This window comes from Aotus nancymaae, unplaced genomic scaffold (assembly GCF_030222135.1).
Source record: "Aotus nancymaae isolate 86718 unplaced genomic scaffold, 86718_ANA_hifiasm-v0.15.2.pri h1tg000064l_1, whole genome shotgun sequence".
NCBI lineage: Eukaryota > Metazoa > Chordata > Mammalia > Primates > Aotidae > Aotus > Aotus nancymaae.
In genome coordinates this window covers 14,281,321-14,302,685 of record NW_026988479.1, presented here as the reverse complement: position 1 = coordinate 14,302,685, position 21,365 = coordinate 14,281,321, and the positions used below count along the sequence as shown (strand labels likewise).

Genomic DNA, 21,365 nt, shown 5'->3' with positions numbered 1-21,365 from the left:
GGCGTGGTGGCTCACGCCTATAATCCCAGCACTTTGGGAGGCCGAGGAGGGTGGATCATGAGGTCAAGAGATCGAGACCATCCTGGTCAACATGGTGAAACCCCGTCTCTACTAAAAATACAAAAATTAGCTGGGCATGGTGGTGTGCGCCTGTAGTCCCAGCTACTCGGGAGGCTGAGGCAGGAGAATTGCTTGAACCCAGGAGGCGGAGGTTGCCGTGAGCCGAGATCGTGCCATTGCAGTCCGGCCTGGGTAACAAGAGCGAAACTCAAAAAAAAAAAAAAAAAAAAAAAAAAAGACTACACAGAATTGATTAAGTAAATCCATACTACAAGATAGAAAGTTAACTCGGTTTACCTGATAAAGTTCAGTCTCTATTTGATCTACAACACAAACTTGGCTTTACTTTCTTCTGTGCTTAAGCAAAATCAGTGATTTCTTTCAAAGCTCCATTCTGGGCTGGGTGCGGTGGCTCATGCTTGTAATCCCAGCCCTTTGGGAGGCCGAGGGGGGAGATCACTTGAGATCAGGAGTTCGAGACTAGCCTGGCCAAAATGATGAAACCCCATCTCTACTAAAAATACAAAAATTAGCCAGGTGTGGTGGCACACATCTGTAGTCCCAGCTACTCAGGAGACGGAGGCAGGAGAATCACTTGAACCCAGGAGGTGGAGGCTGCAGTGAGCCGAGATCGTACCACTGCACTCCAGCCTGGGTGACAGATGGAGACACTGTCTCGGGTGGGGAGCGGGAGAAGAAAAAAAAAGAAAGCTGTTCCATTCTGTATCCCTAAGACTTCCACAAACATTTCTACAACACCTTTATTTCATATATACTGAAATTTGGGGGCCCAAAAGTCATCATGTGAATCCTGGTTCTATTACAAACAGCTGTGTAACCTTGAGGAAAAAAGTTGGGGGGAAAATAAAAATAATACCTATTTTATTAGGCTGTAAAGACTTAATAAGTTAGGCCAGGCACAGTGGCTCACAGCTGTAATCCTAACACTCTGGGAAGCTGAGGTGGGAAGATACTTAAGGTCACAAGTTCGAGACCAGCCTGGCCAACATGGAGAAACCCTGTCTCTACTAAAAATACAAAAAACCAACCAGGCATGGTGGCAGGCGCCTGTAATCCCAGCTACTCGGGAGGCTGATGCAGGAGAGAAGTGCTTGAACCTAGGAGGCAGAGGTTTCAGTGAGCTAAGATTGTCCCAAATTGCACTCTAGCCTGGCCGACAAGAGCAAAACTGTCTCAAAAAATGCAGACAAACAAAAAACATCAAAAATTAGCTAAGCGTGGTGGCACGTGCCTGTAATCCCATCTACTGGGGAGGCTGAGGCAGGAGAATCACTTGAACCCCAGAGGTGGAGGTTGCAGTGAGCCAAGATTGCGCCACTGCACTCCAGCCTGGGTCACAAAGCAAGACTGTCTTGAAAAGAAGACTTAATAAATTAGTCTACATAAAACATCTAAAATAGTGTCTGGCACACCGTAAGCACCATAGTAACCATCTCATTTGGTGTAATCTGATCCTTATAAAACTAAGAATGTAAAATTAAGTTTTCTTTATTTTTAGATGAGAAAAACTTTTAGAGGTAAAAAGGACTGATCCAAGCACACATGAATAAAGAGTTTATAAACTTTTTTTTTGAGACGGAGTTTTTGCTCTTGTTACCCAGGCTGGAGTGCAATAGCGCGATCTCGGCTCACTGCAACCTCCGCCTCCTGGGTTCAGGCAATTCTCCTGCCTCAGCCTCCTGAGTAGCTGGGATTACAGGCACACACCACCATGCCCAGCTAATTTTTTGTATTTTTAGTAGAGACGGGGTTTCACCATGTTGACCAGGATAGTCTTGATGTCTTGACCTCGTGATCCACCCGCCTCAGCCTCCCAAAGTGCTGGGATTATAGGCGTGAGCCACCGCGCCCGGCCTAAGACTTTATAAACTTTTTATCTGCACTGTAGTCTCTTTCGTGTGTCAATTTTAATGCCATGCTGGTTCAGGAATCAGCTTTAATAACCAGAATTAAAGACTGGTAGTAACTTTTTTTTTTTTTTGAGACAGAGTCTTGCTCTGTCGCCAGGCTAGAATGCAGTGGCGCGATCTCAGCTCACTGCAACCTCTGCCTCCCGGGTTCAAGCGATTCTCCTGCCTCAGCCTCCCCAGTAGACGGGACTACAGATGTGCGCCACCACACCCAGCTAATTTTTGTATTTTTTAGTAGAGAGGGGGTTTCACCATGTTGGCCAGGATGGTTTCCATCTCTTGACCTCATGATCTGCCCGCCTCAGCCTCCCAAAGTGCTGGGATTACAGGCATGAGCCACTGCACCTGGCCGACTGGTAGTAACTTTTAACAGATAAGATAAAGAAAAATATCCATATTGCAGTGATTCTAGTAAAAGTGGACAAATTAAACATCTTCCTTCTTCATTCTCTATTGCCAACCTGTTATTTAAATCATCCTTCACTCTGCAGTCCTTACCACATCCAAGTACTAACGAGGTCCAACACTGCTTAGCTTCCAAGATCAGACAAGATCAGGAGCATTTAGGGTGTATGGCCATAGACCTGACCTTTCTATATTCTCTGCCCTAATTTGCTGGCCTCCTGACACTGAAGCTCACACCTCATCATCTTCCAACATAAACAATTTGAAACATCACTCATTTCACACACTCCTGCTCAAAAACCTGCTACTTCCTACCACTTACCACACAAAATCCACACTACGATTTCTTTTCTTTTTCAAGACAGGGTCTTGCTCTGTAGCCCAGTGCAGTGGCACAATCTCAGCTCAAGTGATCCTCCTGTCTGAGCAGGAGCCACAGGCATGCACCACTACACCCAACCATTTTTTCACATTTTTAGTAGAGATAAGGTCTCACTATGTTGCCTGAGCTATCATGAACTCCTGGGCTCAAGTGATCCTTCTGCCTCAGCCTCCCAAAGTGTTAGGGGTATAGGAATGAACTATTGTGCCCTGCCTCACATATAATTTTCAATGCCTTTCATATACCGGTTCCATTCTACTTCTCTAAACCCTTTCCCCAACCACAACGAAACACCTTCTAGAAAGGTCTCCTTGCTATTCCATTTATAGAAACTGCTCAATGCTTGTGTAAATTATTAGCTAGGATGCATCTCTCTCTCATTTCATATAATTCTAGTAATTTTCTTAAGGTCTAGCACCCCCCTTTTAATCATTCAATGAATTATACAAACCAGTGTATAAAAAAATATGAAACAGAACATTAACAAGACCTTGGAAATAAATCTACATAGTAATTTCCAATGACTCCCTCCTCTTGTTTTTAAGTTTGACTACTTACTGTATGTACTCTTAAAAAAGTGTTAATTTTGCATTTCTGAACTTTATGCAAATTGACAACTTGTACTGTTCTGAGTTGCTTTTAAAAACAGGTTTATCCACAATTATACATAAGTGAGTTAAACCTACATTTTCAATGCAATATAGATACCATTATATATGTACATGTACTTATCTATTCTGCAGATGATGAACATTTAGGTTGTTTTCAATTTCTTTCCATTAGCAAGAACATTTGCTAGTGTTTCTTGGTGTCCCTTGGTGCAAAATTGCAAAACTTCCTCCTCCATGGTGCTCTTCCAAAGTACCATGGCCCACACAAAGACAGACACAAGCGCTAAACTGATACGCTTTTCCAACCCTTTCAGTCACATAACTAAAAATCTCTCAACTTATAGGCTTGTTTTCTCTCTGTTCTATTTTTTTTTCCTTTTTTTTTTTGTTTTTTAAAGACGAGGTTTCACCATGTTGGTGAGATTGGTGTCGAACTTGTGATCTAGTGATCCGCCCGCCTTGGCCTCCCAAAGTGCTGGGATTACAGGCATGAGCCACTGTGCCCAGCCTCTGTTCTAGTTTTAATTATCCACTAAACTTTTCTATACACAAAGAATATTTGGAGTTCAAATGTTTGTATTTCTTTTTCTTTTTGACAGTCTTGCTCTGTCATTCATGATAGAGTGCAGTGGCACGATCTTGGCTCACTACGTCTGCCTCCCAGGTTCAAGCAATTCTCCTGCCTCAGCCTCTCCAGCAGCTGGAGTTACAAGCACGTGCCACGCCTGGCTAAGTTTTGTATTTTTAGTAGATATGGGGTTTCACATGTTGCCCAGGTTGGTCTTGAACTCCTGGCCTCAAGCGATCTGCCTGCCTCAGCCTCCCAAAATGCTGGGATTACAGGCGTGAGGCACCACGTCCCACCAAATGTTTGTATTTCTTTGACACTATTGTTCTTTCCCCCAACTACTGCTCAAGTTGGGTGCGCAAATAATTGTCTTTTAATTTTCATGTATGGTATAGGTTCCTCTCTGTGTGTTACTCTACCAAAGGGGGATGCCTAATATCCTAATAATCCCCACGAAGGAGGAAAAAAACCATACATATCCCAAAAGATCCAAAAGTTACATATCTTCATGAACTAAATGCAGGTGATACAGCTCCTTAAGATTAATTGATTACTTTTCATACTTGCTGCATTTACTGCTGGCCCACTAAGACATTTACCACAGGCGCTTTGTTGCTCTTTACTCCTCTTTTTTTTTTTTTTTTTTTTTTTTTTGAGACGGAGTTTCGCTCTTGTTACCCAGGCTGGAGTGCAAATGGCGCAATCTTGCCTCACTGCAACCTCCGCCTCCTGGGTTCAGGCAATTCTCCTGCCTCAGCCTCCTGAGTAGCTGGGATTACAGGCACGCACCTCCGTGCCCAGCTAATTTTTTGTATTTTTAGTAGAGACGGGGTTTCACCATGTTGACCGGGATGGTCTCGATCTCATGACCTCGTGATCCACCCGCCTTGGCCTCCCAAAGTGCTGGGATTACAGGCGTGAGCCACCGCGCCCGGCCTGCTCTTTACTCCTCTTATCCATCAGTCTAGTTGAAAACTACTCTCTCCTGCCCCACAGGCACCCTCCCGTTTTCCTACTAACCTGTTTCTGCCTGAGAATAGGTACCAACAACCAGGTTAGTGGGATTCTAGATTAAAGAGAATGCCAGATAAGATGTTTTTCAAGTTTGGGGGGGTGTACTTTAAATTTTGGAATAGCTTTAAACCTAAGCTTTCATTACTACTTCACACAGTTACTTTGTTTTTCACTTCCAAATGTCTGCAGCTTTATCTATATAGAGAACACTAGGGTTTGATGTACAATTGGAAAATTACACCAAAGCTGCATCACATCAAAGGCACTCTGCACTCCATTCATACGGAAGTGCCACAGTAACAAATCAGATTGAGGTCAGGTCAGATAACAGCACTTTGTCATATATCACGTTTACAAATAGGCTTATAATAGAAATGTGTTGAGTAAGTCAAAACCTAAAAGTTGTACTCAAAAAAAATTTTTTTTTCCAAGACAGAGTCTCCCTCCATCGCCAGGCTGGAGTGCAGTGGACGATCCTGGCTCACTGCAACTTCTGTTTTCCGGTTTCAAGCAATTCTCCTGCCTTAACCTCCCAAGGAGCTGAGACTACAAGCCTGCGCTACCACACTTGACTATTTTTTGTATTTTTAGTAGGGAAGGTGTTTCCCCATGTTGGCCAGGCTGGTCTTGAACTCCTGACCTCATGATCCATCGGCCTCAGTCTCCCAAAGTGCTGGGATTACAGGCATGAGCCACCGCGCCTGGCCAACACATAAACTTTTATCAAGAACTGCAAAGCCCTTAATCCTAATGATTCAGTGAGAAAGGTTTACTACATAGCTAATAATTAGAAATTACAGCACTTTATTTCCTGGACAGCATTGTGCCTTACAATAACCAACCACATATACAGAAAATGGCAAAATTACACTCCCAGCCTATAATGCTTCCAATCCATCCCAACACTTAGCACTGTCTATCCCAAATGTTAAGTCAATCATCCACTTTAATTATTTTTTGAGGCAGAGTCCCATTCTGCTGCCCAGGCTGGAATGCAGTGGCGTGATCTCGGCTAACTGTAACCTCCGCTTTCTAGGTTCAAGTGATTCTCCTACCTCAGCCTCCCAGGTAGCTGGGATTATAGGTGTCTGCCACTACGCCCAGCTAATTTTATATTTTTTAGTAAAAACAGGGCACCGCCATGTCAGGCAAGCTGGTCTCGGAACTCCTGACCTTAGATGATCACCTAGGCCTCCTAAAGTGCTGGGATTACTGGTGCCCAGCTGCAATCAACCACCTCTAGAACCTGTTGCCAGAAGTATGGGATAGCTGTACTACAATTCTAACTAAAGGAGGTATATAAAATCAAGTATCCCTAACTAAAAGATGTTCTAAGAATATCGGACCATTATTCAATTCTTTGGCTGCAGTTCATACTATAAGCTAATTAGTACTATTTCCAATAATTTTTATTTTATTTTTATTTTTGAGACTGAGTCCCACTCTGTCGCCCAGGATGGAGTGCAGTGGTGCAATTTCGGCCCCCTGCAAGCTCCGCCTCCCAGATTTAAGCAATTCTCTGCCTCAGCCTCCCGAATAGCTGGAATTACAGGCGCGTGCCACCACGCCCGGCTAATTTTTCTATTTTTAGTAGAGAAAGGGTTTCACCATCTTGGCCCGGCTGGTCTTGAATTCCTGACCTCGTGATCCGCCCGCTTCAGCCTCCCAAAGTGCTGAGATTACAGGCATGAGCCACGACACCCAGCCAATAATAATGATTTTAACATTTTTGCGTAAGAATAGTCTGATCCCTGTGTTTGCTTGTATCTAAGAACCAGAATGTTACACAATAAGCACTACTTTCTGTCACTTCCGAGTACTTTTTGTTGTTGTTGTTATTTAGTCTTTATTTCATAATCATAAACTTAACTCAACTCTGCAATCCAGCTAGGCATGGAAGGGAACAAGGAAAACATGGAACCCAAAGGGAACTGCAGCGAGAGCACAGATTTTAGGATACTGCGAGCAAATGGGGTGGAGGGGTCCGAGTACTTTTCACTTCAGACTTGAAGCAGCTAGTTTATATCAATTTCCCTTAAAAATACAGGAGATTCTAATAATTTTAAGCAGTTCTAGCATTTACAAAATGTTTTTCAATTTTCCCCTCATTACAAAAGTAGATGTAATTTATTGTAATAAATTCAGAAAAACACCAGGGAGGAAACACAAATTACTCATAACGCCAAAATCTGAGCAAACATTTTGGGATGTGTGTCTATTTTCATGTTTTATATTGTCCTTTTGAAAGCAATCCGCCGGGTGCAGTAGCTCATGCCTGTAATCCCAGCACTTTGGGAGACCAAGGCAGGCGGATCACCTGAGGTCGGAAGTTCAAGACCAGCCTGACCAACACGGAGAAACATCATCTCTACTAAACATACAAAATTGGCCGGGCGTGGTGGCACATGCCTGTAATCCCAGCTACTCAGGAGGCTGAGGCAAGAGAATCTCTTGAACCTGGGAGGCAGAGTTTGCAGTGAGCGGAGATCGCACCACTGCACTCTAGCCTGGGTGAAAGAGACTCCATCTCAAAAAACAAAAACAAAACAAAACAAAACAAAACCCACAAAATACAATCAAACGACATTAGCAGTTTACAATATTTTCCTTTACAGTTAAAACTATATAGCATTACCATTTTCCCGTAATTACTCTTCAACTAAAATACTGTGTGGTTTTTTTGGTTTTTGATTTATTTTTGAAACAGTCTCTCTGTGGCCCAGGCTGGAGTGCAGTGGCGCGATCTCGGCTCACTGCAATCTCCACCTCCCAGGTTTAAGCGATTCTCTTGCCTCAGCCTCCCAAGTAGCTGGGACTACAGGCGTGTGCCACCATACCTGGTTTATTTTCTTTCTTTTCTTTCTTTATTTATTTATTTTTAGTAGAGATGGGTTTTCACCGTGTTAGCCAGGGTGTGGATCTCCTGACCTCGTGATCCGCCCACCTCTGCCTCTCAAAGTACTGGCATTACAGGAGTGAGCCACCACGTCCAGCCTAAAAATACTCTTTTTAGCTGTATTAAGATTTCCACTTCCACAACAGAATTAGCAGATTCTCAAACTTGAATCTTTAGATTTTCAAAAACCATTAACTGTTATTAAATTTATCTGTCACACTATTCCCTTAGGATAAATTACTACAAGCAACCTTTCCATTTTAAGCCCATTTGTTATACTATACTGTGAAGGAGTCTGAATCAAGGACCAAATCAAGATCTAAGGGCTCCAGGAGCTCAACACCAACCTAGGCCACATAGCGAGAACATGTCTCTACAGAAGATCAAAAAATTAGCTGGGTATGGTGGTGCGTGCCTGTGATCTCAGCTGCCCAGAAGGCTGAGGTGGGAGGATTACTCGCGTCTGGGAGGTAGAGGCTGCTGTGAGCCGTGAGCCGTGAGCCAGTGATCGCGCCACTGCCCTCCAGTCTGGGCAACAGAGTGATCCTGTTTCAGATAAAAAGATCCAAGGCCTCTCTAGACCACACTGGCAGCATTGCTACTATTGCAACTGGTCACAACCTATCTGGGCTTTAATCTTCTGTTCTATAAAATTAGGGATTTGAACTACGCGATGCTCCTAAAATATGACATCATCGTTGCACTCCTCAGTAAAAACCATTAACTGACTTGTAATATTAGTGTTTAAAAACTCCAAAAGCATTAGTAAGAAAATTAGCATGCTTAATGACTTAACAAATGCTCAGATCAAAGGTGGTTAAAACCTTCCAAATTAGTTCAAAATGTGATATAAAAGCTGTACACAACTTAAAAATACATAAAGATGATAAAGTGAAACTTCCCTGGGTAAAGTACAAAGTCATGTTATAAGCATGTACTGTTATGTGCAAAGGAAGAAATACAAATTTACAGCACTTCACAAACATCTGGCCAAATTATCTTTTTCAAATCTTACATAACCAACGAGAAGAATCTTCATGTAGTATTTTAATGGTGTTTAATTTCGAGTTTGCAAAAACATTCTATTTAAGTGGAAAAGGCATCATCCAGAGCGTTTTTGCAACGAAAATCTCTCTCAAGCCCTTCTTGATTTTTAAAACAATGCTAATGTGAAAAACAACGTCAGCAGACTGGGTAGATGACTGAGCCATTAGTAAAGAAATGTTTTTAAAGGGAAACTTTATTTTAAACATTTATTAAAATAGCCTAAAACATCATTTTTGTCCATATAGTCAACTGTTCAGATTTCTTGAGGAGAAAAATGTATTTTACCGACTATTTAGAAATCTTAAACCAAGGTTTAAAACACAGAACGCACTATCAATACAAAATCTCGTGACCACTACCTACGAAATCAACGACTCTTCACATTACTCCAGCGCGCCCGAAAGGCTAAACATCTCAGAACCACCATAACCGTTCTAGAAATGTCTGACTGAAAAACTGTAACAGATCCAATAGGAATATTCCACAGAACAGGGCCACAGAGCAGGATAAACGCCTAGGGAATATTCATCTACAGTAAATGTAGAACATAGAACATGGCACAGAGCTCGAAATGCAAACAACGATACGGCAACTACACCTTGGTATTCCAAAACCCTTTGTCTGGAAACCGGAAGGTCCCACACCACACGATCCTCTCCAAAGGAACCTGAACTAACAGTATTTTGATAAAGAGAAAAAGGATGTGAGGTGACTGACTAAACAAGCGCAAATCACCCGCCTCGCAGCGTATTGCAGGAGGCTTGCTCCACGACGTGGTACGAAAAACAAGCGTTAACGTTTAATTTTTCGGCCATTTTTACGCGATGGGGGGCGGGGAGGAGTTGTTTCTGATGTCCACCTAACGACGCGCGCGCGCGTTTGGATCGAGAATCTTAGGGGGCGCTCTGAGGCGAAGGGCGAGGAGCGGCGCGAAGGCCGTGACATCGGGAGAAGAAAGAAACCTGCTCAAACGGCAGGCTCTTCGGAGTCTGCGAAATCCTCCATTTTGAGGAACATTTTCAGAGAAAAAAGGCGAACGCGTTATTTGGGACTGGCGCTACCCAAGGACTTCGCTATCTTAATCATCCTCCCCAAATGACAGGCCCCCAATGGACAGTCTGTCCCTCAGGCCTCGAGCGCTCCTCCCTCCCCCTCAGCGCCGCGGCCCGCGTGTAACGGGCTCGCTGTCCCGCCCCCGCCCACAACGAGCCCAGGACGCGCGGGAAGCTCGGCCGACCAGCGAACCTCTTCACCCCGACTCTCCCGCCACACCCTGGGCCCTCGGTCGGCCGCGTGTCTCCCTCCCGGCCCGCTCACCTCTGCCGCCCGAGAAGGCTGGTTGCGCCGCCACTGCGCTCCTAACATGGCGGCCGCCGATCAGGCGGCTCACATACGCAGCGCGGAGGGAGGCAGAACGGGAGCGAGCAAGAAAGGCGCGCCACCGGCTCCCCGCGGCCCCTGTCGCCGTCGCTGTCCCCTCCCGGCGGACACAGAGAGCCCCGAGCCACCCCACCCCGACTCTTACCCGTTTCACGCCTACCTTAGGGAAAGGGAGAGGGAAAAGGAGAGGTACCTCTCTCCCAGCGAGCGGGACGCGGAGGCTCCCACAATCCCCCGCAGCAACGGCGCTGGATAGAGGTGGCGGCAGCTGCTGCAGCCCCAGAACAAACGAACTCTCGCGAGAGAGCTCGCCCCCACCCCCTCGGTCCGGTGCGGCGCGCGCCAGGTCCTTCCCCCTACTCGGCGCGCGCAGCTCGCTCGCGCCTTTGCCTGCGGTAGTTGTTGTCTAACCCTGGAGATAGCCTCTCTGTCATCCGGCTGAGGCGGGAAATGGAGGAACAGCTATGGCTTACGAGTTCGAGTCCCATTCCCGAAAAGGCTGTTTGTCAACCTCCTGAGTAGCATAATACAAAATTTAAATAGGGTACGTGTTAGAAGCGATTCCCGAGAGTCCCTGGCTTAGACCCGACTTCTAGCCTCTCTGGTTGTTCTGTTTGCCAAGGAATGGTGGGAAGCGCTAGCTATTGGGGCAACAAAGGGAAAACGATACCATTTGGCTGGATTTTGTTTATTTATTTATTTTATTATTTAAGACAGGGTCTCTGTCGCCCAGATTGGAGTGCGGTGGCGTGATCACGGCTCACTGCAGCCTCAAACTCTTGTCCTCAAGGGATCCTCCCACCTCAGCCTTCCCACTAGCTGAGACTACAGGCCCGCACGACCACGCCCGGCTAATTTTTTTTCTTTTTTTTTTTTTGAGACGGAGTTTCACTCTTGTTGCCCAGGCTGGAATGCAGTGGTGTTATCTCGGCTCACAGCAACCTCCGCCTCCCAGGTTGAAGCGATTTTCCTGCCTCAGCCTCACAAGTAGCTGGTATTACAGGCATCGCCACCAGACCTGGCTAATTTTGTATTTTCAGTAGAGATGGGCTTTCTCCATGTTGATCAGGCTGGCCTCGAACTCCCGACCTCAGGTGATCCGCCCGCCTCGGCCTCCCAAAGTGTTGAGATTACAGGCGTGAGCCACCGCTCCTGGCCCAACTAAAATTTTTATTTTTACTTTTTCAATAGAGACAGGGTCTCATTATTTTGCCCAGGTTGGTCTGGAACTCCTTGGCTCAAGCAGTCTCCCCGCCTCTGCCTCTCAGCTTTGGGATTAAGGGCATGAGCGACCACACCCAGCCAGCTGGTTTTTAATATCAGGAATTCTGTGCAGGAGGGTCTTTGAGGCCAAAGACAGCTAGCCTTTTCCCTGGAAAAAGACCGCCTTCGCCTTTTGTTGAATTTGTCTGAATGCAGTACACCTTCGGGACTGAGATACTGGTTCAGTACCCAGGTTGGGGGGATTTGAGCTCCAGCCAGCCTTCAGATCAGGGAAACTTAGGCTTAAATCAATTGTTTGGAGACCCTAATCTGGCTGCAACTCTCCCCAACCATCCTTGCAGAACTCCGCATCTGGAGAGTTGGGAATTTTCCAGCACAGTTAATGATTATAATATGGAGTTCTTTCTATAGGGTGGGCAATGCAATAAGCAGCTTACACATAACCCTACAATAACCTTGAGAGGCGGCTACTATGGGATACCATTTGGTAGATCACAAAACTGAGACATTGAAAGGTTATGTAATTTGAGGCATAGTGGCTCGCCCCTGTAATCCCAGCACTTATGGGAGGCCAAGGCAGGTGGGTCACTTGAGCTCAAAAGTTCCAGACCAGCCTGGGCATCATGGCGAAACCCTGTCTCTACTAAAAATAATAATAATACAAAATTAGCTGGGCGTGGTGGCACATGCCTGTAGTCCCAGCTACTCACCTGTTATGGGACAGGGCTAAGGAGGATGGTTTGAGCTGGAGGCAGAGGTTGCCGTGAGCCTTGCACACCACTGCATTCCAGCCTGAGCTATAGAATCGGACACTGTCTCAAAAAAAAGTTATGTTATTTAATAAAAGTGAAAAAGCTAGTCAGTGGAGTCTTGATGACTCAACCAGGCACTACCTGAAAAGTGAAGTGAAGTCACCATCTCAGGCCAGGGTAAATTGCTTTATCTACAAAATAAGTAGTAAGCCATTGGTTCACAATAGTACTTTATCTCAATCTAATTTAGTCAGTGATACAAGAAATATTTCTCAAGTATCTACTACGTCAGTATATTAGGCCTCAGGCAAACATCGGGAAAGTAGACAAAGCACCACCCTCATAGAGCTTACATTTTATGCAGACGAAACTTTCCTGAAAAACTGAGATTTGAGCTAATATTTGATGAGTAGGCAATTAACTAGATGAAGGGAATAAAGCATCCCCAGGCAAAGGGATCAGAATGCGTGAAAACTCTGAGTTACACTTTGGGAAATTGAAGATTTATTTTAGTTTCTTGTTTGTCTATTTTTTTTTTTTCATAAAGGGTTTCACCATGTTGGCCAGGCTGGTCTTGAACTCCTGACCTCAGGTGATCCACCCGCCTCGGCCTCCCAAAGTGCTGAGATTACAGGCGTGAGCCACCACGCCCGGCCGATCTTTTTTTTTTTTTTTGAGACAGAGTTTCGTTCTTGTTACCCAGGCTGGAGTGCAATGGCGCGATCTCGGCTCACCGCAACCTCCGCCTCCTGGGTTCAAGCGATTCTCCTGCCTTAGTCTCCCGAGTAGCTGGGACTACAGGCATGCGCCATCATGCCCAGCTAATTTTTGTATTTTTAGTAGAGACGGGGTTTCACCATGTTGACCAGAATGGTCTCGATCTCATGACCTCATGATCCACCCACCTCGGCCTCCCAAAGTGCTGGGATTATAGGCTTGAGCCACGGCTCCTGGCCTGTTTGTCTATTTTTGTAGACAAACTGCTCTGTTGCTTGGGTTGGAGTGCAATGGTGTGATCAGGGCTCACAGCAACCTCCACCTCCCAGGCTCAAGCAATCCTCCTGCCTCAGCTTCCTGTGCATAGATATTAAAAAAGGTTGGAGACCTAGGAAAGGGCCTTTTCCCTGGGGTTACAAATTCAAATGCAGAATCTAAGATAAACTGGGGAATACAAGTTTTATTTAATACTATCCAATGCAAATTCGCTTGGGGACACATGAATTTTAAAGGAAAGAATGGTATATATGGGTCTTGAGCTCAGGGGAAGATTGTGGGTTAGTGGTAAATTTACAAGTTAATGCTGTAAATGAAGTAACAGAGCGGGGCGTGGTGGCTCACTCCTGTAATCCCAGCACTTTGGGAGGCTGAGGCGGGTGGGGATCACGAGGTCAAGAGATCAAGACCATCCTGGTCAACATGGTGAAACCCCGTCTCTACTAAAAAATACAAAAAATTAGCTGGGCATGGTGGCGCGCGCCTGTAATCCCAGCTACTCAGGAGGCTGAGGCAGGAGAATTGCCTGAACCCAGGAGGTGGAGGTTGTGGTGAGCCGAGATCGCGCCATTGCACTCCAGCCTGGGTAACAAGAGCGAAACTCCTTCTTAAAAAAAAAAAAAATGAAGTAACAGGAGTTGAAAAATAAACTTAAAGCCAGGTGCGGTGGCTCACACCTGTAATTCCAGCACTTTGGAAGGCTAAGGCAGGTGGATTGCCTGAGGCCAGAAAGTTCAAGACCATCCTACATAACGAAACCGCATCTCTACAAAAATACAAAAATTAGCCGGGCATAGTGGCACTCGTGCCTGTAGTCCCAGCTACTCCAGGGCAGGGGCAGGGAGAGTCGGGTGGCTGATGTGAAAGGATCGATTGAGCCTGGGAGCAGGTGGTACTGCACTCCAGCCTAGGCAACAGAGCAAGAGAGACCCTATTTAAAAAACAAACAAAAAGAGTGGCTGGGAGCAGTGGCTCACACCTGTAATCCCAGCACTTTGGCAAGCCGAGGCAGGTGGATCATTTGAGGTCTGGAGTTCGAGACCAGCCTGGCCAACATGATGAAACCTCATCTCTACCAAGAATATAAAAAATTAGCTGGGTGTGGTGGCGCACGCCTGTAATTCCAGCTACTTGGGAGGCTGAGGCTGGAGCAACGCTTGAACCCGGGAAGCGGAGGTTGCAGTGAGCCAAGATCTTGAGATGGTGCCATTGCACTCCAGCCTGAGCGACAGAGCAAGACTCCATCTCAAAAAAAAAGAAAAGAAAAAGAGCCTTAAGTGGGTTCAGTGAAAAAAGAGGCCTGAGCACCCATCCTTGAGGAACTTTAATCAAGCATAGCAAAAGAAACTTAGTGGACAGAGGCTTTTGAGGTTATTCTCATTGATCCATTCCATAAAGCTATCAGAAGAAATCCTGACACCCAATGGATCACCAAACCAGTCCACAAGCACAGGGAGATGCGTGGGCTGACATCTGCAGGCCGAAAGAGCCGTGGCCTTGGAAAGGGCCATAAGTTCCACCACACTATTGGTGGTTCTCGCCAGGCAGCTTGGAGAAGGCGCAATACTCTCCAGCTCCACCGTTACCGCTAATATAAGTTTGTAAAATTCATACCTAATAAACAATTTAGGACAGTCAAAAAAAAACAAAAAACAAACAAACAAAAAAAACAAAAAAAAATACTTCAAAGACAAAGTGATCAACAGGGTCAAATGCTACCAAGAGGTCAAGATGAAGACCAATGACATCTATAAGACTTAGCAACATGGGTATCAGTGGTAACATTGAGAGTTGCTTCCAGTAAAGTGTGATATGTCAGACTGGAAGGGCTGAGTATGGGAAGAAGGAAGACAGAAACTACTCAATGCAGAAAATTTCAGCTATGAAGAGACTAGAGGAGAAGCAGGATTAAGGGTTTTTTGTTTTACTATGTGAGGGACTTGAGCACAATTAACTGGCAGTAAGGATATCTTAGGGAAGGAGTTGTTGGAGAGACAAGGAGATGGGATAATCCGTAACAGAGGTTCCTAAAAGGATAGGGAAGCAAGATAAATCCCTTTACAGTAACAGGAGGTATGGAGCAGATAGTGCTGAAATTCATTAGATTTGGTAGAAGGAAGACATGGACATTATAGTCAGATAACGTCAATTTTCTCTTTGAGAAAGTCTGTTGAGGGCTGGAGCTGCAAGAGGGAAATTTATATATTTGTATATTTATTTGTTATTATATATATAAACTTAGAGACAGGTATATATTTAGAGACGGGGTCTTGCTCTGTCACCCAGGATGGAGTGCAGTAGCTTGATCATGGCTCACTCTAGCCTCAAATTCCTGGGCTTTAAGCTATCCTCCCGCCTCAGCCTCTGAAGTAGCTGGGACTCACAGGTGTATGCTACCACACCCAGGAAGGGAAAATGTTTAAATAGCCATTGTGAAAGTGAAACCGCAATTTTACATCTGTATGTTATGTTCTGATTTTCAAAGGTTTCAACAAAGCTTACAAAATGTGAGTCACACCTTTGAGGCCAATCATTTGACAAGCTTGGAAAAGGAATTTGGTAGGATTCATCAAGGGCTGGGGCTCCCCTCAAGAGATGATGTTTAAACCCACCACGTAGCTAGCTTTGGAAAAACAATATTTTTTTTTTGGAGGGGATCCTACTTTTCATTGATTCTTGGGTCTTCCACTCAAAATCTGATCTGCTTTCTACTCTGCAAGTCTGATTCCAACTGATCTTTGCTAAGCCTTCCCCTTATGTTGTTCTGAACTCTTAGATGAAACAACAGCCTCTGGTCCTCTAGCAGACAGAAACATGACTGCCTATCAAATCTCAGTTCAGATATACACCTACCTGTATGTTCGGATAAGGTTCTAATGCCATCTGGTGATTGTGCAGAGAAAGTCAAACTTTTTTAACTGAGTAATTATTTATTGACGAACTTGGTGATGTTGTGGGAGATTCAAAAGAAATATAACAGGTGCTTAGAGGCTTATCAGCAAAAAGACACAAAGTAAACAGGTCAGGCGCAGTGGTTCATGCCTGTAATCCCACCACTTTGGGAGGCCAAGGTGGGTGGATCACAAAGTCAGGAGTTTGAGACCAGCCTGACCAACATGGTGAAACCTCGTGTCTACTAAAAATACAAAAATTAGCTGGGCATGGTGGCACACGCCTGTAATCCCAGCTACTCAGGAGGCTGAGGCAGGAGAATTGCCTGAACCTGGGAGGCAGAGGTTGCAGTGAACCAAGATTGTGCCACTGCACTCCAACCTGGGCGACAGAGTGAGACTTTGTCTCAAAAGAAAAAAAAAAAGGAGCCGGGCGCGGTGGCTCACACCTGTAATCCCAGCACTTTGGGAGGCCAAGGCGGGTGGGGATCACGAGGTCAAGAGATCGAGACCATCCTGGTCAACATGGTGAAACCCCGTCTCTACTAAAAATACAAAAAATTAGCTGGGCATGGTGGCACGTGCCTGTAATCCCAGCTACTCGGGAGGCTGAGGCAGGAGAATTGCCTGAACCCAGGAGGCGGAGGTTGCGGTGAGCCGAGATCGCACCATTGCACTCCAGCCTGGGTAACAAGAGCGAAACTCCGTCTCAAAAAAAAAAAAAAAAAAAAATGGAAACAAAAGTTTGGTTTTTGTTTGTTGGTTTGTTTGTTTTTGAGACAGGGTTTTGTGTTTCTCAGGCTGGAGTACAGGAGTGCCATCTTGGCTCACTGTAGACTGATCTCCTAGGCTTAATTGTTCCTCCACCTCAGCCTCCCTAGTAGCTGGGACTACAGGAGCACGCCACCACACCTGGCTAATTTTTTTTTTTTTTTTTTTTTGGGTATTTTTTGTAGAGACAGGGTTTCGTTATGTTGCCTAGGCTAGTCTCGAACTCCTGGGCTTATGTGACTCAGCTGCCTTGGCTTGCAAAGTACTAGGGTTACAGGTGTGAACCACCCTGTCCTGCCAACAAAGTTAATGCAAGATTTCATTCATCAAATGCTTGTTTCATGAAGAACATTCTACAATGATGGAAAATACATATCTTAAAGATCTTGGTTTGATGGAGATTAACAAGGATTTTGGCCTCAAAGTGGGCCTGTATGTGAGCAGGGATGGGTCAAAAGCTGTATCCACATTTGGTATTCAAATTTGGTATACACTTGCCAATATATAGTAGTAAGCAAAATAAAAGGTCTCTGCTCTTATGGAGCTCAGGAGTCTAGCAGAATAGACCACTAGTCCAGGCGCGGTGGCTCATGCCTATAATCCTAGCACTTTGGGAGCCTGAGGTGGGTGGATTGCCTGAGCTCAGGAGTTCAAGGCCAGCCTGGGCTACATGTTGAAACCCCATCTTTACTAAAATACAAAAAAATTAGCCAGGTGTAGTGGTGTGCACCCATAGTCCCAGCTACTCAGGAGGTTGAGGCAGGGAATTTCTAGAACCCGGGATGTGGAGGTTGCAGTGAGCCGAGATTGTGCCACTGCACTCAAGCCTGGGCAACAGAATGAGACTCCATCTCTACCAAAAAAAAAAAAAAAGAATAGACCACTATACATGCTATACTGATAACACATTTTAATTACCATTGAGGGTAATGTACCATTATTCCTTTTCTTTGAGACGGAGTCTGGCTCTCTTGCCCAGGGTGGAGTATAGTGGCACAATCTCGACTCACTGCAACCTCTGCCTCCCAGGTTCAAGCAATTCTCCTGTCTCAGCCTCCTGAGTGGCTGGGATTACAGGCCTGTGGCACCACGTTCAACTAATTTTTGTATTTTTAGTAGAGACAGGATTTCATGTGTTGGCTAGACTGGTCTTGAACTCCTGACCTCAAGCAATCGGCCCGCCTCAGCCTCCCAAAGTGCTGGGATTACAAGCGTGAGTTACTATGCCTGGCCAATGTACCATTATTCCTATTTCACATAAGCTGTACTATCAAAAAGCTTGTCCACAAAGGACGTCCATAGAAACAAATAATAATAATAAATAAAATTTAAAAGTCCAGATGTGGTGGCTCACACCTGTAATCCTAGCACTTTGGGAAGCCAAGATGGGAGGAACACTTGAGCCTAGTTCAAGACCAGCCTAATCAACACAGTGAGACCCCATCTCTATTTTATAATAAATAAATAAATAAATAAATAAATAAATAACTTTTAAAAGGAAGACTGCCTGTGATCTTGCAGCTAGAGACAAAGGAAGAGCCTTTGAATGTTATTCTATCTGCAGGAGAGTTGACACGTCAGAAATCTACTGGGACAGTTTTAATGTCCTGGAACCAGGTCATCTTTTAGGGCTATTTACAAACAGAAAACTGTTAACCAGTAGCTACTCTTCTAGCGTGGCAAGAGGATGGGGTCAGGTGTTAGAAAGTTTTTTAATAGATAATACATATATCAATTTCAAAACTCTGTCTTCTGAGAGATTAATTATAATGTGCCTTGGTCAAGATATCTTTATATTTTTGTTTTATTTTTATTTATTTATTAATTAATTTTTGAGATAGAATTTTGCTCCTGTTGCCCAGGCTGGAGTACAATGGTGCAATCTCGGTTCACCACAGCCTCCACCCCCAGGTTCAAGCAGTTCTGCCTTGGCCTCCTGAGTAGCTGGGATTACAGGCATGTGCTACCACACCTGGCTAATTTTGTATTTTTAGTAGAGACAGGGTTTCTCTATGTTGGTCAGGCTGGTCTTGAACTCCTGACCTCAGGTTATCTGCCCACCTTGACCTCCCAAAGTGCTGGGATCACAGGCATGAGCCACTGCACCTGGCCAGTCAAGGTATCTTTTTTTTTTTTTTTGAGACAGAGTCTTGCTCTGTTGCCCAGGCTGGAGTGCAATGGTGCAATCTCGGTCACTGCAACCTTTGCCTCCCAGGGTCAAGTGATTCTCCTGCCTCAGTCTCCCAAGTAGCTGGGATTATAGGCGCCTGCCACCATGACCAGCTAGGTTTTTTTTTGTATTTTCAGTAAAGATGGGGTTTCACCAGGTTGGCCAAGCTGGTCTAGAACTCCTGACCTCAGGTGGTCCACCCACCTTGGTCTCCCAAAGTGCTGGGATTACAGGCATGAGCCATCGCCCCAGCCAAGATATCTTTAATATATTTGGGGTTCTCTGGGCTTCATGGATCTGGATGTTCATTTCTTTCCAGATTGGGGAAGTTTCCTTTAAGTGAACTTTCTGCCCTTTGCTCTTTCTGAAATACCCAAAATGCATATATGGGTTCACCTCATGGTGTCCTATGCTTCCAATAGGCTTTTTCATTCCTTTTCTTTTTTTTGAGACAGTCTCTCTCTGTTGCCCAGGCTGGAGTGCAATGGGGCGATCTCCATCACTGCAACCTCCCCATCCCAGGTTCAAGCGATTGTCCTTCCTCGGCCTCCCGAGTAGCTGGGATTACAGGCACGTGCCACCATGCCTGGCTGATTTTTTGTGTTTTTAGTAGAGACGAGGTTTCTTTTCTTTCTTTTTTTTTTTTAAAGAGACAGGGTCTCACCATGTTGCCCAGACTGGAGTGCAGTGGCTATTCACAGGTGCGATCCCACTACTGATCAGCACAGGAGTTTTGATCTGATCCATTCCGGCCTCGGCCGGTTCACCCCTCCTTAGGCAACCTTGTGGTCCCTGCTTCCAAGAGGTCACCATATTGATGCTGAACTTAGTGCGGACATCCAATCAGCATAGCACACTACAGCCCAGAACTCCTGGGCTCAAGTGATCCTCCCACCTCAGCCTCCCGAGTAGCTGGGACTACAGGTACGCACCGCTACGCCTGGCAGAGACGGGGCTTCTACATGTTGGTCAGGCTGGTCTCAAACTCCTGGCCTCAGGTGATCCACCCGCCTCAGCCTCCCAAAGTGCTGGGATCATAGGCGTGAGCCACCGCACCTAGACTATCTTTTTCATTTTTTTGTTCCTCTGACTGAATAATTTCAAGTGATCTGTTTCAAGTTCATCAATTCTTTTCCTTGAGTCTGTTGTTGAAGGGTCTATGAAATTTTCCAGTTTAGTCATTCTGTTCTCTGATTCCAGAATTTGTTTCTTTTAATGATTTCTCTTTGTTGAGCTTCATATTTTTCATGTATTGCTTTCCTCATCTTTTTTTTTTTTCTTTTTGAGAGGGAGTTTTGCTCTTATTGCCCAGGCTGGAGTGCAATGGCACCATCTTGGCTTATTGCAACCTCCACCTCCTAGGTTCAAGCTATTCTCCTGCCTCAGCCTCACAAGTAGCTTGAATCATGGGCATGCACCACCACGCCTGGCTAATTTTGTATTTTTAGTAGAGACAGGGCTTCTCCATGTTAGTCAGGCTGGTCTCAAACTCCTGACCTCAGGTGATCCACCCGCCTTGGTCTCCCAAAGTGCTGGGATTACAAGTGTGAATCACCACACCCAGCCCTCATTTAGTTCTCTATCTGGATGTCCCCTGTAGCTCACTGAGCTTCTTCAATAACTATTTTTGGCCTGGCACGGTGGCTCACACCTGTAATCCCAGCAGTTTGGGAAGTTGAGGCGAGCAGATCACGAGATCAGGAGATGGAGACCATCCTGGCTAACACCATCTCCACTAAAAATGCAAAAATTAGCTGGGCGTGGTGGCACATGCCTGTAGTCCCAGCTACTTGGGAGGCTGAGGCAGGAGAATTGCTTGAACCGGGGAGGCAGAGGTTGCAGTGTGCCAAGATCACCACTGTACTCCAGCCTGGCAACAGAGGGAGACTCTCTCAAAAACAAAATAAAACAAAATCATTATTTTTTTTTTTGAGATGGAGTCTTTCTCTGTTGCCAGGCAGGAGTGCAATGGCACTATCTCAGCTCACTGCAAAGTCAGCCTCCTGGATTCAAGTGATTCTCTTGCCTTAGCTGCCCGAGCAGCTGGGACTACAGGCATGTGCCACCATGCCCAGTTAATTTTTGCATTTTTTTTTTTTGAGACGGAGTTCACTCTTTTTACCCAGGCTGGAGTGCAATGGCACGATCTCGGCTCACCGCAACCTCCGCCTCCTGGGTTCAAGCAATCCTCCTGCCTCAGCCTCCCGAGTAGCTGGGACTACAGGCACGCACCACCATGCCCAGTTAATTTTTGTATTTTTAGTAGAGAC

General features: G+C 45.4%; 1 protein-coding gene across 4 annotated transcripts in view; it reads right to left on the bottom strand.

Moving 5' to 3' along the window:
- Nucleotides 1-10,596, bottom strand: part of MATR3 (matrin 3) — a 42,652-nt gene extending 32,056 nt beyond the window's left edge. For 2 of the 4 annotated variants that reach the window (XM_064366366.1, XM_064366365.1), the window contains exon 1: nucleotides 10,455-10,596. The gene's annotated coding sequence lies outside the window, so the exon portion shown is untranslated. The remainder of the gene's footprint in view (nucleotides 1-10,454) is intronic. The other 2 variants (XM_012474542.2, XM_012474693.2) reach the window with 2 other exon arrangements.
- Between the last annotated feature and the right edge of the window lie 10,769 nt (nucleotides 10,597-21,365).